Source organism: Mus caroli, chromosome 7 (genome assembly GCF_900094665.2).
Source record: "Mus caroli chromosome 7, CAROLI_EIJ_v1.1, whole genome shotgun sequence".
Taxonomy (NCBI): domain Eukaryota; kingdom Metazoa; phylum Chordata; class Mammalia; order Rodentia; family Muridae; genus Mus; species Mus caroli.
The window spans coordinates 142,712,510-142,729,543 of record NC_034576.1 but is presented as its reverse complement, the minus strand read 5'-3'; the positions used below and the strand labels follow the sequence as shown (position 1 = coordinate 142,729,543).

Sequence of the window (17,034 nt, the reverse complement as noted above, 5' to 3'; positions counted from 1 at the left end):
TTCCATATATTGTCCCATATTAGGGAGTGTAGCCTTTGCTATCATTTGCCAATCTGATGGGGTCATGGCCATATTGGCGAATCTCTCGACCTGAACCANAGTAAAATTGGCACTGACCCCATAATTAAGGACAGATTCAGCAAGTTCTTTAAGTTGTTTATAGTCCACTGGGGCATGCATACGCCCTGCCTCCCCAGTATGAAAGACTGGAAATGCCATCTGTATCTTTTTTAACTTTTCCTGAGGAAAAAAAGAGTTAGCACTATACCACAATTCATAAAGCGGTGGCGCTATGGACACAGTAGCTGGTATGCTACCCTTTTTATTACTTCCTGATCGTGACCATCGATCAGGGTTATATCTTTTTTCTTTATATTTTGCTGCCTCCTCCTCTAATTCAGCCTCCTTACTGGGGTCTAGATTTCGGACCCTGAACTATCTATCTCTAAGGCCTCCAAGTCATGGATAGGATAAAAATTAGTATAAGGCTTTTTCTTAGTAGAGGGCTCAGTTACACTGCCCTTCTTTCTCTCTCCCCTTCCTTCTGAATCCCGGGGAGGTCCCTTTTTTTTAGGCATGTCTTTCTTTTTTCGAGCTCCTATTCTCTCACTCCGTTCCGTTTCTGACATACTGTCCTGAACCTCTTCTAGTGTTCCCTGTCCCTCCACAATGGTGGGTCGGTAAGTTTCATCCTCTAGACAGTTTTTTATCAGCTTCCAAATTGCCTTGGTGTCCAGGCGTAAGTCTCCCTATTCATACTTATGGTCCAGGTCCCTTCCTAGCTTATTCCATGAGGCAACAGTTAGAGATCCCAAACAGGCATACCAGGGAGCAACGCGATCCACTTCCTTAACAAAATTCTTGCAGCATATGGGAGGTGACCTGCAGATCACGCTGCTTTAGCACTGCCTATAATGTGGTGATCACTGACTGTGAGGAGCCCATGATAGAGTGAGTGCCTATGAGTGATCTACGCCTGACTTATGGTACTCCTTAAGCAAAGTGAAAGTAAACACGGTGCTCTGCTCCCTTATCTACGGAAGGCTTTCAAGATACCTCGGTGCTGCTGCTTATCTACCATCGGACTGACCACACCTCAAATTTCAACACCAGCCTCGATGGACAAAATAAGAATTTCAGCACCAGCCTCGATGGACAGAATAAAAATTTCAGCACCAGCCTCGATGGACAGCAGTACCAACCTCAATGGACAGAATAAAAATTTCAGCACCAGGCTCGATGGACAGCAGCACCAGCCTCGATGGACATAAAAAAATTTCAGCACCAGCCTCAATGGACAGAATAAAATTTCAGCATCAGCCTCGATGGACAGAATAAGAATTTCAGCACCAGCCTCGATGGACAGAATAAACGGAATAAAGGCCAGGGCAACCAAGACTAGAGCTTCTGCCGCCCCTTCTTAGGGTGCATCTAGATTAAGACTGAAATCAAAAGGGATAAGAGGTTCACGATCAGACATACCTTTCGGAACTTACCTTTTCCCTGCGGTTCTGAACCCACCCCGTCTCCAGGGGTTCTCCTCAATGCCAATGATGTTAATCCCGGGTTTCCAGAACCAGATGACCTGCGCTACCTTCTCGCCAGCGAAAACGCACGCAGGCCACTCGGATCCTTCTGCAGTAAAGCTTTACTACATCTCGAGAGATAGATGATCAGCTTCAGGAGAGGAGACCCAGAGAGCAGAAAACCCTTCCCTTTTATAGGCTGCGAAGTACGGTTGGAGATGTGCACCACCCGGATTGGCTGCCCACTATTAGTCAGTTAATGCCACGAGAGAGGCAGGGTTCAGGTACTGGAAAGATACCCTGATGCCTGCGCACACACTTTACTACGAGCAACAGATGTCAGCACCATCTTGTAACAGCGATTGTGAGGGCGGCTCCTCACAAGTTGGCGTTCTGTTCTTGTGACTTTCTTATTATAGGTTTGTTGAGGGATTACTTTCTTGCTTTTTCTAGGGCATGGTTTCCATCCTTGTATTGTTTATTTTCTCTCATTATCGTTTGAAGGGCTGGGTTCATGGAAAGATAATGTGTGAATTTGGTTTTGTCGTGGAATACTTTGGTTTCTCCATCTACGGTAATTGAGAGTTTGGCTGGGTATAGTAGTCTGGGCTGGCATTTGTGTTCTCTTAGTGTCTGTATACCATCTGTACAGGATCTTCTGGCTTTCATAGTCTCTGGTGAAAAGTCTGGTGTCATTCTGATAGGCCTGCCTTTATATGTTACTTGACCGTTTTCCCTTACTGCTTTTAATATTCTCTTTTTATTTAGTGCATTTGCTGTTCTGATTATTATGTGTCAGGAGGAATTTCTTTTCTAGTCCTGTCTATTTGGAATTCTGTAGGCTTCTTGTATGTTCGTGGGCATGTCTTTCTTAGGTTTGAGAAGTTTTCTTCTATAATTTTGTTGAAGATATTTGATGGCCCTTTTATTTGAAAAATCTTCATTCTCATCTATTCCTGTTATCTGTAGATTTGGTCTTCTCATTGTGTCCTGGATTTCTTGAATGTTTTGAGTTAGGATCTTTTTGCATTTTGTATTTTCTTTGATTGTTGTGCCAATGTTCTTTATGGAATCTTCTGCACCTGAGATTCTCTCTTCTATCTCTTGTATTCTGTTGCTGATGCTTGCATCTATGATTCCAGATTTCTTTCCTAGNGTNTCTATCTCCAGTGTTGCCTCAATTTGGGTTTTCTTTATTGTGTCTACTTCCCTTTTTAAGTCTTGGATGGTTTTATTCAATTCCATCACCTGTTTGGTCATGTTTTCCTGCAATTCTTTAAGGGATTTTTGTGCTTCCTCTTTAATATCTTCTACTTGTTTAGCAGTGTTCTCCTGTATTTCTTTAAGTGAGTTATTAAAGTCCTTCTTGATGTCATCTACCACAATCATAAGATATGCTTTCAAATCCGGGTCTAGCTTTTTGGGTGTGTTGGGGTGCCCAGGACTGGGTGGGGTGGGAGTGCTGTGTTCTGATGATGGTGAGTGGTCTTGGTTTCTTTTAATAAGATTCTTACATTTGCTTTTTGCCATCTGGTAATCTTTGGAGTTAGATGTTATAGTTGTCTCTGGTTAGAGCTTGTTCCTCAGGTGATTATGTTAGCCTCTATCAGAAGACCTGGGAGACTAGCTCTCTCCTGAGTTTCAGTGGTCTGCAGGCCAAGCTCTCCTCTTGGAGGGAAGGTGCCCAGATATCTGGTGTTCGAACCTGCCCCCTTCAGAAATTGTGTTCCACTCACCAGAGTTCCTAAGATTCCGTGGAGTGTCCTCTGGGGACCTTGGGGGTGTCTGCAAACTGGTTGCTGGTGCTGGTGTTGGTGCCGACTGGAAGGGACTTGTGACCCCGGTCAGGCCTGGTTTTCTGCTTCCCTAATTAATGCAGTCTCAGGTCCCACGTGATTGGATTAGAACAGAAGCTGTGTTCCACTCACCAGAGGTCCTAAGATCCTGTGGAGAGTCCTGTGGGGACCTTGAAGGTGTCTGCGACTCCACGCCCAAGGTGCGTCAGTCGGATGTTCTCATTCTTAATAGCTAAGTAGTATTCCATTGTGTAGATGAACCACATTTTCTGTATCCATTCTTCTATCATGGGACATGTGGGTTGTTTCTAGCTTCTGGATATCACATATAAGGCTGTTATGAACATAGGGGAACACATGCCCCGATGGCATGGTGGGGAATCTTTTGGGTATATTCCAAAGAGTGGTATAGCTGAGTCTTCAGGTAGATTTATTCCCAATTTCTTAGGAACCTCCAGATTGATTTCCAGAGTGGTTGTACCAGTTTGCAATCCCACCAACAATGGAGACAAATCAGGAAAAAATCTTCACTAACCCAATATCTGATAGCGGGTTAATATCCACAATATGTAAAGAACTCAAGAATTTAATCACCAAAAAAACAAACAACTCAATCAAAAAATGGAGTATAGAACTAAACCAAGAATTCACAATGGAGGAATCTCGAATGGCTGAGAAACACCTAAAGACATGTTCAGAGTCCTTAGTGATCAGATGAATGCAAATCAAAAGGACCCGACAATTGCACCAGTCAGAATGGCTAAGATCACAACATCAGGTGACAACATATCTTGGAGAGGATGTGGAGAAGAGGAAAACTCAATGGTATTTCTAGAGTTTTACTCTCATATTTCTTTGTGTGTGTGTGTGTGTGTGTGTGTGTGTGTGTGTGTGTGTGTGTGTGTGTCTGTGTATGTGTGTGTGTGTGTGTGTGTGTGTGTGTGTTACTGACCTTTTGCTTCTATATTATGGTTTCTGAATTTCTGTTTTTATATATTTTGGTTGTGCATATTTGTTCTTTTTGTTTATTCTTGGTTTGTTTCTTTGTTTGTTTTATAAAAGTAGAAAGAAAGAAATGGCAAGAATTGGGTGGTCGGGAGATTCTGAGAGGAGTTTGGAGTGGGGAAAGCATGATCAAAATATATTGTGTGAAAAAAATATATTTCAATTTAAAATTTTAATTAAATTGTTCTTATTTGGGTTTCTCTTAATAAAAGATCTTATGACACATAAAACTTTGAATAAAGATTTTTCTTCAAAAATTTCTGATTACATTTTGATTCTAATGTTTCTGTCCTCCATTTCTACCTCAAAACCTTCCCATATATTTTCCCCACTCTTCTCTAAATTCATGGTTGTGCTTTATTTATTAATAGGTATTAAATGCATATGTGCGAATTCATCTGTATTCATCAAATATACCTATTCTGTCTGTGTAATGCTACCTATGTGTATATTCTTAGGGATTTAAAATGTAGCAAACAGAATGGACTGGGCATCTGGGAGGGATATTAATTCATGAAGATATATTGAAGGCTTGAAGGGAAGGATAGAAAGAGAACATACTTAGAAAAAATCCATTGCATATATCCAGTTTACATGAAGTACTCTCAGCCGAGTTCAAAGGATTCAATTAATACTATGGAGAGACCTTCAGCACAGAACATGAGAATACCAGGAGGTTCTGGGAGATGTGTGTGGAGTGTGGAGGAGGAAGTGCTCCTACCTATGAGATTCCACTGACCACACTCATCCACACCAGTCTTCAGGGATTTGGGGTTTATGAAGCCAAAAGGTTTTCTTTAATTGAGCCTAAGAGATTTCTCGTTGGATTTCTATCCCAAGAGGTACCAGGACAAACATCTGCCCCTGGTCTCAAAAAATCACAGGAATTTGTGAAGGTCAATTGATACTCAACACAAAGGAAGACAGAGCTTCAGAAGGACTAAGACTTGGAGCTTGTAGGAGAGAAAGTCAGTGCTCAGCACAGTGGTCACTGTGTGGAAGCCATCTGTCACTTCAATTCACTGGGACAGAGACAGGTGAGTGAAGACTTTCACAGGTTAATAATGGTAGTACAAGCAAAAGATAATTCTCTAAAAATGGCATTTGTTCCCATTTTTTGAAATCAGTACAGAGGGACAGAAATACAGAAGGGTTAGGTTCTCAATGGATCTCGGGTTTAATGATGAGTGCTGAGTCCGAGATCCGAAAACAGATTATGATAGAAAGATTTTTGTTTTCTGATCCATTGTATAAACACCAGAATGTCTAGTTTCTAATCATGATCAAAGAGTTTGTTAATTTCTGTTATATTTGCCCTATAGTCATAACAGGACGTATTCATTCTCCCACAGTATTCCCACAAATTATGAGATGAAAATAACAAATTTAAATAAATCATATTGATGTCTAGATAGTACTTTACATCATATTGATGTCTAGATAGTACTTTAAATGTACCCCATTTGGTCATTTAGTCTTGATCCACTTGAAGTCTACTTTTATAAAGATTAATGATACGTATTTAGTGTAATTATTTGTTGGTTTGTTTTTAATTTATTTATTTATTTATTTATTTATTTACTTTATGTCCCAATTGAAGCCTCCTGCCCAGTCTCCCCTCAGAGAGTTCCTCTCCCCTTGCTCCTCCCCTTCTCCTCTGTGAGGGTGGAGGTACACTGTGAGTTTCCCCCTACCCCAGCACAAAAAGTCTCTGCAGGACTAGGTGCATGCTCTCCCACTGAGACCAGACAAGGCAGCCCAGTTAGGGGAGCATATTCCACAGACAGGTAACAGCTTTAGGGAGAGTACCACTTCAATTATTGGGAGAACTCACATGAAGACCAAGCTGCACATCTGCTACGTATGTGTGAGGGGCCTAGGTCCAGCCTGTGTATGCTCTTTGTTTGGTGCCTCAGTCTCTGAGAGCCCCAAGTGTTAGGTTAGTTGACTCTGTTGAGCTCCCTGTAGAGTTCCCATCCCCTTCAGGGCCTTCGAACTTTCCTCCAACTCTTCCATAAGGGTCCCCCAACCTCTGTCCAGTGTTTGGGTGTGAGTATCAACATCTGTTTTAGTCATCTTCAGGATAGAGCTTCTTGGAGGACAGTTATGCTAGGCTCCTGTCTCTAAAAATAACAGGGTGCTTGCAAACCTAACCCAGAAACACATCAAAAGCATGATCCAGCATGATCACGTAGGCTTCATCCCAGAGATTCAGGGATGGTTTAATATATGGAAATCATCAACATAATTCACATGTAAACAAATTGAAAGAAAAAACACACATGATCATCTCATTAGATGTTGAAAAGGCCTTTTGACAAAAATCTAACACCCATTCAGGTTATAAGACTTAGAGAGATCAGGGATACAAGGCACATACCTATACATAATAAAAGCAGTATACAGCAAGCCAGTAGTCAACAATAAATTAAATGGAGAGAAACTTAAAACAATTCCACTAAAATCAGGGACAAGGCAAGTCTGTCCACTCTCTCCCCATCTATTTAATACAATACTTGAAGTACTAGCTACAGCAATAAAACAACTAAAAGAGATCAAGAAGGATACAAATTAGAAAGAAAGAAGCCAAAGAGAACTCCTACAGCTCATAAATTCCTTCAGTAAAGTGGATGGATACAAAATTAACTCAAAAAAATTAGTAGCCTTCCATTACATAAAAGATAAGCAGACCAAGAATTGAATTAGGGAAATAATTCTTTCTTTCTTTCTTTCTTTCTTTCTTTCTTTCTTTCTTTCTTTCTTTCTTTCTTTCTTTCTTTCTTTCTTTCTCTTTCTTTCTTTCTTCCTTCCTTCCTTCCTTCCTTCCTTCCTTCCTTCCTTCTTTCTTTCTTTCTTTCTTTCTTTCTTTCTTTCTTTCTTTCTATTAAACACTCCCCACAGTCCCGACTCACAGAGACCCTCCTGCCAGTTTTTACAATAGCCACAAGTAATATAAAATAGCCTCACCTAACTCTAACAAAGCAAGTGATAGTATAATACTTCTATGTGTAATCAACAGGTTTGACCATGATCATTAGTCAAAAACGTTTTGTTTTTCTTTTCTCTAGTGTGTACATTTTTTACTCCTTTGAGGTAAATTATGTATCCATAAGTTCATGGAGATAAGTCTGGCTCCTCAATCACCTGATGGATTACATTTCTCCGTCATTGCTTTTTAGAGGTGTCATTTATAAATCTGTTATTTCTCATTTTGTTATATGTGCTATTGGTAACAAAAATCAATCAAAGGTAAAAATTTTAATGGATTTCAATTATTCTTTAATATTTTTCTTTAACTCAGCCTGAGGTGATCTTAATCAGTGCTCTCCTGGGAAGGTGCTGAGTGTCACTCATAGACTATCAGGACTATCAGGAGTATAGTCCAAAATCCAGGTTTGCTTGATTAGCTAGACAGATTCAAAATATGCCAGGACAATATAAGAAATTTACATCTGAATTCTTTTTTCTGNNGATCNANTTGAAATATCAANCTGTATATTNNTGCTCTCTAGTGCAATAGAACATAAGGTCAGAGCCAACACTGTCCTTATGGTTGAAGACAGCAAATACTTCATTTGAATACCTCCAGTTTGAATGGAGGTAGAAATAATGTTTAAAATTCAACATGTATGATCAGCATAAGGAGAAAATAGGTTGTGAGGCACATTACAGAAACAATACAGGACATAAAATGTGACCAAAGAAAATGCAATTTAGGAGATGGGTGTAGGACAAATTGTGGAAGTGCTGAGCACCACTGGATACAGTAAGTGAAGCACACTACACTGGCTAATATGCCATGGATGTGCTCAGTCATGAAGGAAAATATCCTTTTATCTTGGGCACTGAAAAAGCTGCAAATCAAAGACTATTTCCAGAAAATTGACACTGCAAATAATAGCCACAAAAATGTTTACATATGGGATAGAGTATCTTTACATAGGGACTCATGAAACCCTTAGAAAAAGTGAATGGGTGATGTCAGATGAGACTTCTGTATCAAGCAATAGAATGTGGTTTGCTGAAGGACTGGAGAGAGACAGAGAATTTGTACTTAGGGCCCAAAACTAATTATCTAAATGTGCACACTCTATACTTCTTGAGTGATAAAGGAGAAAACTGGAAATGTTGAAAACAAAAAGAAGCCAGAAATTATGAAAAACTTAAAGAAATTGGGAATACTTCACAATCCTGGGAAAACAATACTTGCAAGCTTAGAGAGTAAGTTGAATGAGAGGGGTGAGAGGATGTGGAAGAACATATTTGTCATATAGAACAGGTAGATACTGAGGATATTTCATGGGCATAGGGTAAAGGTAAAAGATGGCTCAGAGGATCGAGCTTCAAGCTGAGCTCTATAAAATCAACATCTCAAAGCACTGGGGAGGTGGTGACAAGTTTCTGTGCATGCCAGTGAAAGCACACAGGAAAATCTGTAGACTGTGGCAATGATTTCACTTCTGGGTGTGTTCACTTTGATATCACTGTGGTTTGTTGAGACAGAAAAGAAACAGAAATGCAATCTCTCTTTATGCTGGGGTTTTTGAGAAATGCTCTGTGGGGTAAGTGGGTTGAGTTGAGTCACGATAGTTTCATCCACAGGACAAGTCACATATCACAGTAAGTTGAAACAGGATATACATGCCTCCATAGCCAAAGACACAATAATTATCAAGTTTCAGTGGGTAGAAGAGAAATACTTTTCCAAATATTAGAGAAAAAAGTGACTTAGATTCAATAGGCCAGGTATAAAGGATGGTGTAAGAGTCATCTCAGTGTGTGTTCCTTCAATGTTGCCATTGCATGGAGAATACCAGCTGTGGGAGGAAGGGCTACTGTTTCCAGCACTGTCAGGAAAGCATAGTGCTTTCAGGTGATGTAGAAGAAAAGCACAGGCTGGAACTGAGCTAGGAATGCTAAACTCATTTCACATGTACAAAAGGATGGGAGAGGAGCATATAGCTTTGTTGATCCAAACCTACAGGGAGAGATTCCTAGTTGAAAATTCAACTGTACACAAAATACCAACAGGTATGGTAAGAAAATAGGGGATGAGAGGCTTGAAGATGCAAATACATTTACTCTTTGCCTTTCTGAGAGCAGAAAATTGTGAAATGATCACATTTCAAAAACAGACTTTGGCTTAATAAAGTGTAATATTTTCTCACAATCAAATCCACACCTCCAAGAACTGGATACTCCATTCAACGATAGTCAGTCCCAACCAGACAGTAGTGACAGAGTTTGTGCTGCAAGGGTTCTCAGAGCACCCAAGTCTAAGACTGTTCCTGACCGGCTGCTTCCTGTCACTGTACACAGTGGCTTTAATGGGCAACATGGTGATCATTGCTTTGATCACCTCCAGCACTGGGCTCCACAGTCCCATGTACTTTTTCCTATGCAACTTAGTGACCATGGATATTATTTGCACCTCCTCTGTGCTGCCCAAGGCACTGGTTGGTCTACTGAGGAAAACACCATCTCCTTCAAAGGATGCATGGCCCAGCTCTTCTTTCTTGTGTTGTCTGGATCCTCTGAGCTGCTGCTGTTCATGGTCATGGCCTATGACCGCTATGTGGCTGTTTTCCCCTGCATTACAGCTCTAAGATGAGTCCAAAGCTATGTGGGGTACTAGCCATGGGTGTATGGTTCATCTCTGCACTAAATGCATCTGTCAACACTGGTCTGATGACACGGCTGTCATTCTGTGGCCCCAAGGTCATTACCCACTTCTTCTGTGAGGTTCCCCCACTCCTCCTGCTCTACTGTAGTCCTACATATGTTACAGTAATTCATCCTTGTGACCCAATACCTTTTCCAAATATTGATTATGTCCCATGGTTCCATGTAGCAGAATTTTTCCCCAATTATTTTAAATATTAATAAAATAAGAAGCCTTTGATTGGACAGGAAAAGGGAGTTGGAATGAAGAGTTGCAGGACAGGACAGGGACAGGAAGAAGGGAAGGAAGAAGAAGAGAAATGGAGAAAGAGAAAGATGATCCAGATTCAGCGTGGCTTTAAATAGCCACAGTTAGCTATGAATATCTTATAAGGGATGGATAATTACAGGACAATTTGTCTTATCTAGGTGGTCAGCTTTTATTATTATCAATTGGCTCTGAAATTATTGTGTTGGTATCTTGTGAATTGGAAATTTCTTGATATATAAATCTGACTGATTAATTATAATCTTCTAGAGTTTTGATTTACTGAGTTAAGGGGATTTGTGACAACTAGCTGCAGGGGGTAGATGGCTGAAAAGGAATGAGCAGCTCTGAGGCAGGTGAATCAGAGCTGGGAAGATAGCCAACTGGGGTTAGGCAAGAGGTGGAGAGACGGTGGGCAGAGAGTACCTGAGTATAGATAGCCTGGGATGGTGACAATTTTTAGTATTTCCTGCAACAGTTCCAGAAGCTTCAATCCATGGCCACTTGACTGTTTGGGCCTATATTGCAGCAGGACCTCCTGGGGATCGGCTTATGTAGTAGAGAAGCTTCCTCACACCATGGCCGCCCAGAACACATAGAAGAGGGGGACATAGAAAAGGAGGCTTTCTCCTTTTCCCTTTAGCTTATGCTTTCTAGTGCCCTAGGATCATGTTACCCACATAGAGAGTGGATCCCTGCATCAGTGGTTTCTTTCTGGAAACATTCTCGATGACATGGACAGAAGCGACCCTAGGGGATCTCCTAGGAGATTTTTAATTCAGCTATGGTAACAATAATGAGTAACATCTGTGAACCATTTTGTTTGTTTCACACTGTTTGATTCATCTTTAAGCCATGTTCTGTGCACTTCTTCTGTTATTAGTCTCATGAATGTAACTTATAGAACAACTGATAATCAGCCAAACACTAAATATACAGTCACATACACATCTACATGCATACATCTCATAAATACATTATTTAGGACTCCCTATCATAGTGATGTAATGGCTAAAGAAACTCTTATTTTTGCTAGGCATCCATCTTGGTACCTAATAGTCATTTGTCTCTGACTCACTTCCTGGGAGACAAGTACCCAGTAACTGTGACTCCTTTTGTCTCACTCATAAACATACAGTTTCTCCAACTGTACCCTGGCCAGAAGCCATCAATTGAGAAGAGCTACACTTCAGCATCTGTATCACAATTTTTAAGAGTTCTCATTAATGCCTTCCTTTTTAGGCTCTTCCTTTTGGGAGGGAGTCTCGGGTAGGGCAAGCGTTGTCATGTAAGCCTTCCATGTCCCTCTTTCTCAATTGTGCATCTTCAGTCATCAATATCATTGCAAAAGTAGTTTTCATGTTCTTTATAGTTATCTGGAGCTTGGATCATGAGTGTGCATGTGGTTTCTGGAAACAGTACAGACCATTAACATGGCCTCTGCCTGCAGTAGGACCAAGGACCCTAACAAGGCCCTCAGAGTCAGTCTGGACCACAAACATCAACATGGCCTCAAGTGGCAGCACAGGCCCCTCACCTCAATATGACCCTTTGGTGGCACCACAGACCTTGGACATCTGTATGTCTACAGCACAGACCATGGGCATCATGATGGCTTTCAGTGGTTAACACAGGCCATGGACATCAACCTAGACCCTGGCTGCTATAGGACTGTGGACCCAGACATGGCCTTCAGCAGCAGCACGGCCCAGACACCACCATAGCCTCAGGTGGCAGTGCAGGCCACTTAGATCAGCATGGCCTCTAGTAATAGCCCATAAACATGGCTTCAGGTGGTAACATAGACCATGGATATCCAAATGGTCTTCAATGGTAAACAGAGGCCATGGATATTAACAGAAACCTTAGCTGGAGTAAGACCATAAACCCAGCCCTTGGTGACATCAGAAACCAGAATGTTATCATAGCATCACATAGCCTCACTCATGGTGGTCCAAGCCACTCACATACATATGGCCCCTAGCTTGGAGGGAAAACAAGGCCCACACAGACCAATATTGCTTCAGGCCTTGACATAGATCGCAGACATTCACGTGGTGGTCCTTCAAAGTGAACTAATCCAAAGATGTAGGACTGCATCTAGGCAGCATGTTGAAGCATGTTGGTGTAGAGAGGTTCTGCCTCTGCATGGGCTCCAGGTTGCTGCATTTGAACACACTGGGCAGCAATCTATTCTATTGTTGTCCTCAGCCCTCTCTCATACCTGTCATCATCATCAAGTCATCAAGTCCCCAGCTCTGCCTCTCACCAAACCACAAGCACTGTTCTGCTCTTCCATCATCCCCACCTCTACATCACACATCCGTTCATCTTAGTGGTACCAGGTGCCTAGTGAATCCTCAAAATCTGGGGGTGGGGCAACCCTTGGCCACTCCAGCTTCATGATTGATGCTTTTCTTATTATGCAAAATTTGTCCACACCCATGAATGGTAGAGTCTTGTTGGAGAAATGTAGTGCCACCATCATCTTCAGTAAGAAAAAAGCCACTATGGACCTAAGAATTCCATACCCATCCATCCTGGAGACTTGCTCCTTATCAAAAGAATATAAAACTGCAGAGACAAATACTAAGAAACTGGGAAAGGGCACAGTCCCTACTAACAGAATTAATATTGAAGTTCCCAATATCCCTAGACTGTCCTCCCTTCTGCCACCAATTGTTGTTCAACTCAGTGTGGCAGGATGCTTCCCAGTGGAAGCAGTTATGTCCAAGAAGGGATCCCATATGAAAGGGCAGTTGTGATGACACTTACCAATGTAATCTGGGCCCAATCTAGGCCTCAAAGGACACCAGCCCAAAGGCAGAACCCAGGCTCTATGATGGTAAAATTATCATGCAGTCAACACCTATTCTTCATAGCCAGTTTGTCTTCACCACTGCACATGCTCATGGTACTTTGTTCCAGGAGCAGGATCTGCTGGCTTCCTCAGGAAAAGAGATAAAAAACAAAGAAGAGACCCCTGCCCTAGAAACAACTACTTCTCTGCAGGAAATACATGCGATTATCCATTATCTAAGACACCAAAAAAGGATCTCAGTTAAAGCAAGAGGCAAGAGACTGTCTGGAACCACATGAAAAAAATAGCAGTCACATGGCCAGTGGGGCCACTGCAAACATTAGGCTCACCTTCAATTCTCAACCTCCTGCCTGAGCCAGACCTACTATAGCATCTACACCAGTGTGGAAGACAATTGGATCAGACAGCAGAACACCAAGACAGAGGACTGATGGTTCTTCCAGATGGACACCCCATCCTACCAGAGAGGCCATCCCTGCTCTCCCAAATCCATCAAAGTACACACCTGGGATTAACCAGTTTGAAATAGTTAATTATAAACAGGTACTTTCTACATCACCAGATGAAAGTTTGTCATTGAACAAATTATCCACTACTTTGCTATCTGCACCCAGGTGAACCCATGAAGAGAAAAACCATCACCTATTAGTGGTCAGCAAAAGGAATTCAGTCCCAGGGAACACTGGGAGTTGGGCCTCACTGAAGTAGCTCTGACAAGATTTAACTGCCAATATTTGGTAGGTTTTGAAAATACTATTTCAAAATGAGTAGAAGCTCTTCTTCTCCATAAAGCTCCAAAGTAATTACTAAATTTTTACTGATCTTTTGATCACCACCACTTATACCTGCAAGGGATGAACACAGACTATTTCGATGTCTAAGTATGCCTTCCTCAAGTCCTTAAAAGCATTGCATCAGACTATCTGAGGCATCCAGACTCATCTCTCACCCCCACTGCCTGCTCCACCTTTGCCTGAACCAGCACATACTGAACCTGGGGACTTGGTGTAGGTCTCTGCCTGTTGGAAGAATCCTGAGACCTTCCTGAAATGTATCATATGCTGTGATCTTAACACCCATGGTCACTGAAGGAGCAGGAATCACAACTTACATTCATGATTTCCATCGAAAGACGGATATGACCAGCCAAGCAAAGTTATGAAAATGGAAAGTATCTGAGATTCTCAGAGCTCCCTAAACATGAGGCTCCTCCATACTTCAGACTTAAACTGACACTGTTGGTGGAAATCTTGACAGGTGTCTCTTACTTTTGGCCAGATGAAAATATTGAGTTTCAGGATTGGGACTTGTCAAGGGAACCATGATCCTTTTATCCATGGTCAACTATTTAAAAATAATAATGAATATTTTTGATATGTCACCTCCTAGACTGTGTTTAGATCTGATCTATATGGTGTAAAGGAGAGTCATTTCCAGTAAGTGATGGAAATGTACTAAATGAAACTTTTTCTGTATATGTCCAGCTATTCGATGGCTCGCTGCCATCAGCAGAAAGGGGATTATCACTGCTCTGCCCCAGATTGTGAGACAAAAGTTTATCCAAGAAGGACATATAAAGCATTTAGAATCTAGGTCAGCAGTTCTCAACCTTCCTAATGCTGCCACCTTTAAGATCATTCTCAGCTTGTGGTAACCCTCAACCTAAAATTATTTTTGTTGTAAACTTCATAACTGAAATTTTGCTAGTGGTATGAATTATAATATACATATCAGATATTTCCAAAGGTCTTAAGCATTCAACCCCCAAAGGGGTCACTACCCACAGGTTGAGAACTACTTATCTAGTGCTCACATGTACATCAGTAAGTCTGAGTAGGAACATGGTAGACTGTACACTTGACCATGCTAGATGTGTAATAGCTGAACATCTAGCAACTGGAATACTCTATATGTCTGAAAATGCATGAAGAGATTAAAATAGTGATAAATTTATACAATGAAATATTTTCAGGTGTTAATAACTATGAAATCATGACAAAGAGAAAGGTAAATATCTCGCAGCCAAAAATCCTTCAATGGTGAATTGATGCATGATAAACTATCACAACACTGGCAGAGAAGTTTTGGGGGTAACCGACTACTATCTCTGCAGATTTAAGTTCCACTTCATGAAACAGAACCCATGCCTGACACTGTTCATGCGTTCAAGAACCTGAGACTAAATAGGCCATGGACCAAGGAGAGCACCAAACACTACAGTTCTGCTAGAGGTAAGTAGCAACAGAATGGCTCCTGATGAAATTTTGCTATACTCACAGATCAGTATCTCATCTAGCCGTCAAAAAAAGAAGCTTCCTGCTGCAGTACATAGGAACAAATACAGAAACACACAATTAAACAATGTGAAAATAGTGAGAGGCCATGAAATTCTCAGGGAAAATTTATTCTCACCAATGGAGCATGACTAGGTAAATAAACCACTAATGTGTAGGCCCATGAACATCAGTAGATAGGCAAGAGAAAAACTCAATGGTATTTCTTTTCTTTTTTAATTTAATTTTATTTGTAATTCATTTTCTACACACCATATTCCATTCCCCGCCCCTCCCTCATCCACCCTCCGACTGTTGCATGTCCCACACCACCATGTCTCCACCTAGATGTTCCCACCCCCACCCCACCTGACCTCTAAACTCCCTGGGGCCTCCAGTCTTTTGAGAGTTAGGTGCATCATCTCTGAATGAACACAGACCCAGAAATCCTCTACTGTATTGTGTTGGGGGCCTCATATCAGCTGTCTGTTTGGTGGTCTAGTGTTTGAAAGATATCAGGGATCCAGATTAATTAAGACTGCTGGTCCTCCTACAGAATTTCCCTCCTCCTCAGATTCTTTTTTTGTTTGTTTTGGAATTTTATTACAATTCTATGTATGTTGCTCAGTCACTTCACAAATTCCCAGGATCTATACCTTAAAATATACAAGAAAACAAACAACCAAACGTCTCCATTTTCAGTTTATAAGGTTCAGCTTCCTCTGCCTTACTTTGAAACATTTTTGAATTTAGTGATGAAGCCTGGAAATCAATGAGATCTGTAAAAGTCATACTTCTTTATATCTCAGTTCATCCAAAGTTTCTTGAGATTTTTATATTTGACTCAACAAGAAGCCTCTAATGCAATACACACTTATAGCAGGAGCTATAAAAAGCATGCCCATTAGAGTTTTGTTAGGAGTTTAAAACAAGTTCATTTTATACTATTTTACTAATACCTATACTCCAATGATTTAATCAAAGATCCAAGAATTAGAATGGCCATTTTCATTGATTACATATCACATTAAGTGCTTATATTAGACTCTGCTAGTAGTCTCTAGAAGTAAAATTATCTTAAAAGGCTGTTTTTTATTCTCTGTTTGTAAATTACTATATTACTATTATAAAACAGATTTCAGATATATATAATAATGAGTGTGGTGGTTAAAATGAGAAATGCCCACATAGTCTCACGTGTTTGAACCCTTACTCTCTTCTGAGTCCCACTGTTTGTACAGATCGAGGTGACCCAGCCTTGCTGCAGAATACATACCACTGGGAGCAGACTCTCAGCTTCAAGGTTGTGGTTCAAGATGTGATCTTGCAGATGTACCAGTATTTCTCTGCCATTTACTGTTTTGCTTCCCTACCATGATGAACACTTATTTCCCGAGGAAACATCATTGAAATAAGTTCATCCTTCTTCTTTTTCATTTTTATTAGGTATTTTCTTCATTTACATTTCCAGTGCTATCCCAAAAGTCAGCCATACTCTCCCCCCCACTCCCCTACCCACCCACCCTCACTCTACTGTACTTCTTTTAGCCTTCCCTAGTCAACAACAGGGCTTAGCTGCTTCTGTCCATTGGGTGGGTGCAAATAACTGCAATTGACTCTTTCAACTGTTTGTTGGGTCTTGCAGAAGGCAGTCATGATAGATTCCTTTTTGTGAGTGTTCCAT

General features: G+C 41.0%; 1 pseudogene; it reads left to right on the top strand.

The window, feature by feature from the left end:
- The first annotated feature begins 292 nt into the window (after window positions 1-292).
- On the top strand, window positions 293-16,728 carry LOC110298085 (annotated as a pseudogene).
- Window positions 16,729-17,034: the final 306 nt, after the last annotated feature.